We start from the raw sequence: 9233 nt of genomic DNA, 5'->3' as shown, positions 1-9233 counted from the left end.
ATTTATTTATTTATTTTTATTTTATTTATTTATTTTTTGAGACGGAGTCTCACTCTGTCACCCAGGCTGGAGTGCAGTGGACTGATCTCGGCTCACTGCAAAATCCATCCCCCGGGTTCACGCCATTCTCCTGCCTCAGCCTCCTGAGTAGCTGGTACTACAGGTGCCCGCCACCACGTCCGGCTATTTTTTTGTATTTTTAGTAGAGACAGGGTTTCACCATGTTAGCCAGGATGGTTTTGATCTCCTGACCTCGTGATCCGCCCGCCTCGGCCTCCCAAAGTGCTGGGATTACAGGCGTGAGCCACTGCGACCAGCCCACAATGACATATTATTAAGCCTTCAAACGGAAGGAAATTCTGGTACATGTTATGACATGGTTTAACCTTGAAGACGTTATGTTGAGTAAAATATGTCGGTTAGGAAAGGACAAATATTGTCTGATTCCACTTACATGATGTCCCTAACGTCAAAATCAGAGACTAGTCTGTGCGACATAGTGAGACTCCGTCTCTACCAGCAACAACAACAACAACAATTACAGCCTGTCATTCTAGCTACTTAGGAGGCAGAGGCTGGAGGATTGCTTGAGCCCAGGAGTTCAAAGATGCAGTGAATTATAATCGCACCACTGCAGTCCAGCCTGGGTGACAGAGCAAGACCCTGTCTCTAAAACAAAAACAAAAAACACAGGAAGTAGAATGCTGGCTGCCAGCCTCGGTATGGAGGGTAGGGTGGGGAGTTGGTGTTTAATGGGGCATTCACCGAACTTCAGTTTGGGAAAATGAAAACCACCTGGAGATAGTGATGGTGATGTTGCACAGCAATGTGAGTGCACCTAATACCACAAAACCACAGACTGAAAAATAGTTAAAATGGTAAATTTCCCATTGTGTATATTTAACCACAATAATTGTTTTTTGAAGTACATCTTCCCAGCTTCAATTCCTAGGCTAAGGCTGGGCACGGTGGCTCACGTCTATAATCCCAGCACTTTGGGGGCTGGGACAGGAAGATCGCTTGAGCCCAGGAGTGCGGAGGCTGTAGTGAGCCGTGATCTTGCCACTGCATTCCAACTGGTACTCCAGGCCTTGTCTCATAAATAAATAATCAAAGACCCTAGGCTAAGAATTCCAGGTCTTGGAAAACCCTTGATTTTCTTTCCCTCTCCCATTGTATTTTTTAACATACGTTTGATCTTTCTCAACCAAGATCTCTTTGGTCCAATGGAAACCTACTCGGAAACTCTGATAACCCTGAGATCCCAACCTCTGTTGGAGAAACAAGACCTGCCATTCCATGCCTAGCACCTGGCTGTTTTTTCACCTACTATACCCGGTTAGGGATAAAATTATTAGTCCTGTCTGTGTGGAAGACAAATCCATTGATATGGATGTGAGAATCAAGAAACTCAGTTTGTGCCAGCCACGGTGGCTCATGCCTGTAATCCCAGTACTTTGGGAGGCTGAGGCAAGTGGACTGCTTGACCTCAGGAGTTCAAGGCCCGCCTGGGCAACATGGTGAAGCCCTATCTCTACTAAAAAAAAATTAGCCGGGCGCGGTGGCTCAAGCCTGTAATCCCAGCACTTTGGGAGGCCGAGACGGGCGGATCACGAGGTCAGGAGATCGAGACCATCCTGGCTAACACGGTGAAACCCCGTCTCTACTAAAAAATACAAAAAACTAGCCGGGTGAGGTGGCGGGCGCCTGTAGTCCCAGCTACTCGGGAGGCTGAGGCAGGAGAATGGCTTAAACCCGGGAGGCGGAGCTTGCAGTGAGCTGAGATCCGGCCACTGCACTCCAGCCCCGACAGAGCCAGACTCCGTCTCAAAAAATAAAAAATAAAAAATAAAAAATTAACTGGGCATGATCGCAGCCTTTGGAGCTGAGGTATGAGAATCTCTTGAACCTGGAAGGCGCAGGTTGCTGTGAGCTGAGATCGCACCACTGCACTCTAGCCTGGAAGACATAGCAAGAGAAAGAAACGAGAAGAAAGAAAGAAAGAGAAGGAAGGAAGGAAGGAAGGAAGGAAGGAAGGAAGGAAGGAAGGAAGGAAGGAAGGAAGGAAGGAAGGAGAAAGAAGGAAGGAAGGGAAAAAGAAAGGAAGAAAGGAAAGAAGGAAGGAAGGGGAAAGGAAGGAGGGAGAGAAAGAGAAAGAGAAGGAAGGAAGGGAAAAAGAAGGAAAAGAAAGAAAAAGAAAAAAGAAAGAAAGAAAAGAAAGAAAGAAACTAACTCAGTTTGTTATGAATATTAAATTTCAGGAACTAGGCTTAAGGGAAAAAATCCTGCAGTACAACAGATTGAGTTTGTTGAATTGCAATCTTTATTTTCATTGCATAGAATACAAGTTTAATAAAAACAAAAGTAAAATATATTTGTAAGACATTGTCCATCAATATTTAGACAGTTGTCCTATGTTTAAGAATGATTTTTTTTTTTTGAGATGGAGTCTTGCTCTGTCGCCCAGGCTGGAGTACAGTGGTGCAATCTTGGCTCACTGCAACCTCTGCCTCCCAGGTTCAAACTATCCTCCTGCCTTTGCCTCCTGAGTAGCTGGGACTACAGACACCCACCACCATGACTGGCTAATTTTTGTATTTTTAGTAGAGACAGGGTTTCGCCATGCTGCCCAGGCTGGTCTCGAACTCCTGACCTCAAGTGATCCACCTGCCTCAGTCTCTCAGAGTGCTGGGATTACAGGAATGAGCCACCGTGCCTGGCCCCCGCCATGTTTAAGAATGATTTCTATCTAAAAAATACTTATTTGAAGAGTCTTCCTTTCACACTTTGATGATGATTAATAAATATCAAGAATACAAGTATATATCACCAAGTTTATTTTCTAACTTTCTTAATTTTTCTAAACCCTCTAATTCTGTTGATGGAATAATCTCAATTCTCACTTTTGAAAATTACGAATCTATCTTGTCTATCTCTTATTTAGAAGCTGGAGACCAACCCTAACAATAAGGTGGCCAGGCCAGTGAGACAGCTCCCACCTGCAGCTGGAGGAACTGAAGCCAGAGGACCATGCCTGCTCTGCTCAAACTCTGCAATGCCGATGTGGACTGCGGGCCTTCAAAGTGGTCTCCTCTGCCTTAGGAACACAGCAGGAAAATGACGTGCATTCTTTTTTTTTTTTTTTTTTTTTGAGACGGAGTCTCGCTCTGTCATCCAGGCTGGAGTGCAGTGGCCGGATGTCAGCTCACTGCAACCTCTGCCTCCCGGGCTCACGCCATTCTCCTGCCTCAGCCTCCCGAGTAGCTGGGACTACAGGCGCCTGCCACCTCGCCCGGCTAGTTTTTTGTAGTTTTTAGTAGAGACAGGGTTTCACTGTGTTAGCCAGGATGGTTTTGATCTCCTGACCTCGTGATCCGCCCGCCTCGGCCTCCCAAAGTGCTGGGATTACAGGCTTGAGCCACCGCGCCTGGCCATGACGTGCATTCTTGATTTCACAGCTACTGGAGGAGTCATCGGCCAGATCGGCCGAGCAGTTGTTTCTTTTTGACCCGATAAAATTATTTTTAGAATAGCTCTCTGTTTTCCTGCTCATGTTTGGCTTAGGATAAATATAGAAATTGTGCCTTCCTCAGCGTATGCCGCCTGGGTGGCGCATGAACTGACAAAAGAGAAACTGCTGAGCACTAGCCCAGGATGAATAATTGACCACGGGAATCTAAATATTAAAGAATATTAATGTGTATTCTGAAGTTATAGAAATTAGCCAGTGTTTCCCTGGTGTGAGGACAGACAACTGGGAAGAAAACAGTCTGGGTAAGACTGAAATAGCTGATTACGAGAGCAAAGATGCAGACCACAGGAGCAGAATGTAGATATGAAACAAAGCTTTAAATCAGAAAACCAAAGTTTTATTTTGGATAGTTGAAAATATCCCAGTTCAACCAAGTGTAGGATGCAGCTGTCTTTTATGAAGCATGAGTGCCCATGGAGGTGCCCAGATGCACCTCGAATCCAGTGTGAATGGCCTTGTTACTAAGGCCTTAAATCTAAGATGCTGCTGATTTTAGGGTGCACTGTTACTACTAAGAAAGGGAGAAATGCTGCCAATTAAACTGTTCAGTTTTTATTTTGTACTGATTAAAAGAGCTCTCGTAATTATTGATGCTGGTTGATGGACACATGCATTTCGTTGTGTTACTCTCTTTTGTGTTTCAAAAGTTTTATTTAAAAATTATATAAGAGGCCGGGCGCGGTGGCTCAAGCCTGTAATCCCAGCACTTTGGGAGGCCGAGACGGGCGGATCACGAGGTCAGGAGATCGAGACCATCCTGGCTAACACGGTGAAACCCCGTCTCTACTAAAAAATACAAAAAACTAGCCGGGCGACGTGGCGGGCGCCTGTAGTCCCAGCTACTCGGGAGGGTGAGGCAGGAGAATGGTGTGAACCCGGGAGGTGGAGCTTGCAGTGAGCCGAGATCCGGCCACTGCACTCCAGCCCGGGCGACAGAGTGAGACTCCGTCTCAAAAAAAAAAAAAAAAAAAAAAAAAAAATTATATAAAAGGAGTTCTTTTGGGTATAGAGTTGGGTATACAGATCTGAGTAGAGACTGTTGCCCCTTTCTTTTTTTGAGACAGGGTCTTGCTTTGCTGCCCAGGCTGGAGTGTGATGGCACATCACGACTCACTGCAGCCTTGACCTCCTGGGCTGAGGTGATCCTCCCACCTCAGACCCCTGAGTTGATGGGACTACAGATGCACACCACTGTACCCCACTAATTTTTGTATTTTTAGTAGAGATGGGGTCTCACTATGTTGACCGGGCTGGTCTTGAATTCCTGGGCTCAAGAGTCCACCCATCTGAGCCTCCCAAAGTCTTGGGATTATAGGCGTGAGCCACTGCACCTGGCCTGCTCTGTTTTATTTATTCTAAAATAATTGCAATATTTTCATAAGTTTAATTTTCCTTGTTAATGCAATATCAACCATTTTCTAATCCCATTAATTATTTACTATGCAATTCTGGTCCTGTTTGAGTAAATGGTCTTTCCAAGAAGTCATGATTGTGGGTAATGAGGATCTCCTGTACTGTGTAGCTTTTGTGGGTGTGAATTTTAAAATAGTGGCTCTCAAATATGGCTACACATCAGAACTTCTGGGGAAGGCTTAAAAGGCCTCCCTGACTGGCACAGTCCCCTTCACCAGTGATCTGCGGGTGGGCCCGGGCACTTCGGCATTTGTGGTTTTAAGGCTGCCCAGAGGTTTCAGTGTGTGACTAAGTGGCTTAAGCTGTGGAATATAGCTTGACACCCGTGGTAGGGAGGGCAGCACAATGGAGGTATTTTACACCAGAAAAGTCCCGGCTCCTCCCACTGTCCCTTGTGGCATTGCTGTCATTCACTTGTCCACAAGCTGTAATCACCCAGGACATTGTTACTTTATGACTTTAAACAGTTGTCTTTACATCAATTAAGAATTACCAGGTGGTTCACGCCTGTAATCCCAGCACTCTGGGAGACTGAGACGGGTGGATTACCTGAGGTCAGGAGTTCGGGAGCTGTTTGGTCAACAAAACCCCGTCTCTACTAAAAATACAAAAAATTAGCTGGGCATGGTGGCAAGCGCTTGTAATCCCAGCTACTCAGGAAGCTGAGGCAGAATTGCTTGAACCCGGGAGGCGGAGGTTGCAGTGAGCCGAGATCACGCCATTGCACTCCAGCCTGGGTAACAAGAGCAAAACTCTGCCTCAAAACAAAACAAACAAATAAATAAATAATAAGGAAAACAAGAGACGTTAATTCTCTTCATTTATTCTGCCTCTGATGCTTTTCCTTTCCTGATGTAGATCTAAGCTTCTGACCTGTATCATCTCCCTTGTCTCTTCTCTAACATTTCTCACAGGGCAGGTCTACTGGCAATACATTCCTTCAGTTTTTGTTTTTCTGAGAAAGTATTTATTTTTCCTACACCTTAAAGATACTTTTGCTATATAGAATTCTAGGTGGGCAGAATTTTTTTTTTCAATTGCAACACTTTAAAGATTTCACCCCACCCTTTTCTTTCTTTCTTTTTTTTTTTTTGAGACGGAGTCTTGCTCTGTCGCCCAGGCTGGAGTGCAATGGCCGGATCTCAGCTCACTGCAAGCTCCGCCTCCCAGGTTCACACCATTCTCCTGCCTCAGCCTCCAGAGCAGCTGGGACTACAGGCGCCCGCCACCATGCCCAGCTAATTTTTTTGCATTTTTTAGTAGAGACAGGGTTTCACCGTGTTAGCCAGGATGGTCTCGATCTCCTGACCTCGTGATCCGCCCGTCTCGGCCTCCCAAAGTGCTGGGATTACAGGCTTGAGCCACCGCGACCGGCCCACCCCACCCTTTTCTTATCTGCATGATTTCTAACAAGAAGTCCACTGTCATTTTTATTCATATTCCTCTTGTTAACTTAAAAAATCACACAACACTGCATTTAGAAAAGGAGACTATTTCTTAAACAACTTGCAAGGTGGACATCCCACAAGACCAGACACAGGCCCTTCAGAGGAGGAGAGGATGGGGCAGGAGCTTTATGCTGACTGGGTTGGCTAAACATACTTATTCAACAGGTTACAGGAGGAGCTATGAATATTCATGAAGGGGGTTCTGCCGTATGTATCATATGACACATATTCACTTTGGGGTGGAGATGTGGAGATGTAACATTTAAATGTATTATAGTTAGGCCCTATACATCAAAAGGTCTTTCTAAGACCCAAAGGCACTTGGTGCACAGACTTTGTAAACCAGCCAGGACAAGCCATGGTCAGTGGTCTCTTACCAGGAAAGTTAGTGAAATCTGTCTCTTGTCTAGTCAGAGGTGTAGCTGTGGCTGGTGGATGGGGGTTCAGTCAGGCAGATTTATTCAGTTTGAATGTGACAAGCCTAGGTGTGGTTTTGGTTTTTGTTTCGCTTTATGTTTTTTGTTATTTGTCCTGATGGATGTTCTGTATGTTTCCTGGATGTATGGTTTGGTGTCTGTCATTAATTTGGGGACATTCACACCATTCCACCATTTCTCCTGCCCCTTCTTCTTTCCTCCTTCTGATTCTCCCATTGTGCCAGTCATATCCTTTGATGTTGTTCTTGGATGGTGTCTTCTGTTGGTGTATTAGGCTGTTCTTGCATTGCTATAAAGAAATACCTGAAATAGAGTAATTTATAAAGAGATTTGATTGGCTCACAGTTCTTGCAGGGCATACCAGCACGGCACCAGCATCTGCTCAGCTTCTTGGGGGCATCAGGGAACTTTTACTCATGGCGGAAGGCAAAGTGGGAGCAGGCATTTCACAGGGTGAAAGCAGGAGCAAGAGAGAGAGAGTGAGGGGGTGGGTAGGTGCCACACACTTTAAAAAAAAACAGGGTGGGAACGGTGGCTCATGCCTATAATTGCAGCACTTTGGGGAGGCCGAGGTGGGTGGATCACGAGGTCAGGAGTTGGAGACCAGCCTGGTCAACATGGTGAAACCCCATCTCTACTAAAAATACAATAAATTAGCTGGGCATAGTGGCGCATGCCTATAATCTCAGCTACTTGGGAGACTGAGGCACAAGAATCACTTAAACCCAGGAGGCGGAGGTTGCAGTAAGCTGAGACTACACCACTGCACTCCAGTTGGGGTAATAGAATGAGACTCCATCTCAAAACAAAACAAAAACAAGAAACAGTTCTCACATGAACTCAGAGTGACAGCTTACTCATCACCAAGAGATTGAAGGCAAGCCATTCATGAGGGACCCGCCTCCATGATGCAAACATCCCCTGCCAAGCCCCACCTCCAGAACTGATGATTATAACTCAACATGAGATTGGTGGGGACACACGCTCAAACTAGATCAGCTGATTTTTTTTTTTCCATCCCCTTTTCTCCTTGCATTTCAGTTTGGGAAGCTTCTGTTGATTTATCTTCATATTCACTGATTCTTTCCTTTATTCTATCTAGTCAATTAATGAGCATTCTTTATTTCTATTAGTGTGTTTTTGACTTCTAGCATTTTTTTTGATTATTATTGTTTCCATCTCTCTGCTGACATTACCTATCTGGTCTTGCATGTTGCTAGTATTTCCGCTAAAGCCAGTTTATCCAGGAATTTCTGCTTTGGGTGAGCAGCTCTCAGGTGCTGTGTCTCCCTGGATGTACCTATCTCTTCAGAGCAGGGTGCCAGTTTATCTGGCAGCCTCAGTTCTCTGATGGGCCCATGAAAGGCTGCTGGTTTGCCACGCGCCCTGCTATTCTTTGCTGTAAGCATGAGAGTGGTGACTGCCAAGCACGTCACATGATACCAGTTGAAGTTGTGGAATTTCAGAGCCAGGCTCCTAAAGGAAGACTTCCAATCCACCTTCTGTACAGGTTTCCTTAAAAAATGGGGTGCACGACTGGCACGGTGGCTTACTCCTGTAATCCCAGCACGTTGGGAGGCCTAGGTGAGAGGATGATTTGAAACCAGGAGTTCAAAGACCAACCTGGCCAACATAGTGAGACCCTGTCTCTATTAAATAAATAAATGAAATAAAAATAAATAGGCTGAGTGAGACACAGGGGCTCCAGTCTTCCTCTGATGTCCCAGCTCTTAGAACAAGGTTGCTTTGCTTGCTTTTCCTTTTATAAGCACTATGTGTCAGGCAACTGCTTAGGTGGTTCCCTGAGGTATTCATGCTCCTATGTGACACCCTCCTCTGCATGGGGCCAACCCAGTGACTGTTTCTCATGAGCAGAGCCTGGAAAGCATGAGGCACAGCTCTGCTTCCTCATGTCACAGCTCTGATCTTGTCAGTCTCTCATTGGCTCCTGCAACAAATGACCACAAGCGAACTGGCTTTTACAACAGCAGAAGTTTATTCCTTCACAGCTCTGGAGGCCAGAAGTCCAAAATCACTTTTAATGGGCTGAAATCAAGGCATTGGCAGGTCCAGGCTCCCTTGCATGGCTCCTGTAGAGAATCTGTTCCTTGTTTCTAGCGCCTCTGGTGGCTCCGGCGTTACTTGGCTTGTGATTGCATCACGTCCACTTTCAGGGCCCCATCTTCATCTCTGCTCCATCTTCCCACGGCCCTCTCTTCTGTGTGGCACATTTCCTTCTGCCTCCCTCTTACAAAGATGCATGTGGCCGGGCATGCTGGCTCATGCCTGTCATCCCAGCACTTTGAGAGGCCAAGGCAGGAGGGTCGCTTGAGGCCAGGAGTTCAAGACCAGCCTGGCCAACACAGAGACCCTGTCTCTGTTGTATTTATTTAATTATTTTTG

Source organism: Rhinopithecus roxellana, chromosome 21, assembly GCF_007565055.1.
Source record: "Rhinopithecus roxellana isolate Shanxi Qingling chromosome 21, ASM756505v1, whole genome shotgun sequence".
Lineage (NCBI taxonomy): Eukaryota > Metazoa > Chordata > Mammalia > Primates > Cercopithecidae > Rhinopithecus > Rhinopithecus roxellana.
Note: the sequence above shows the minus strand (reverse complement) of the source record.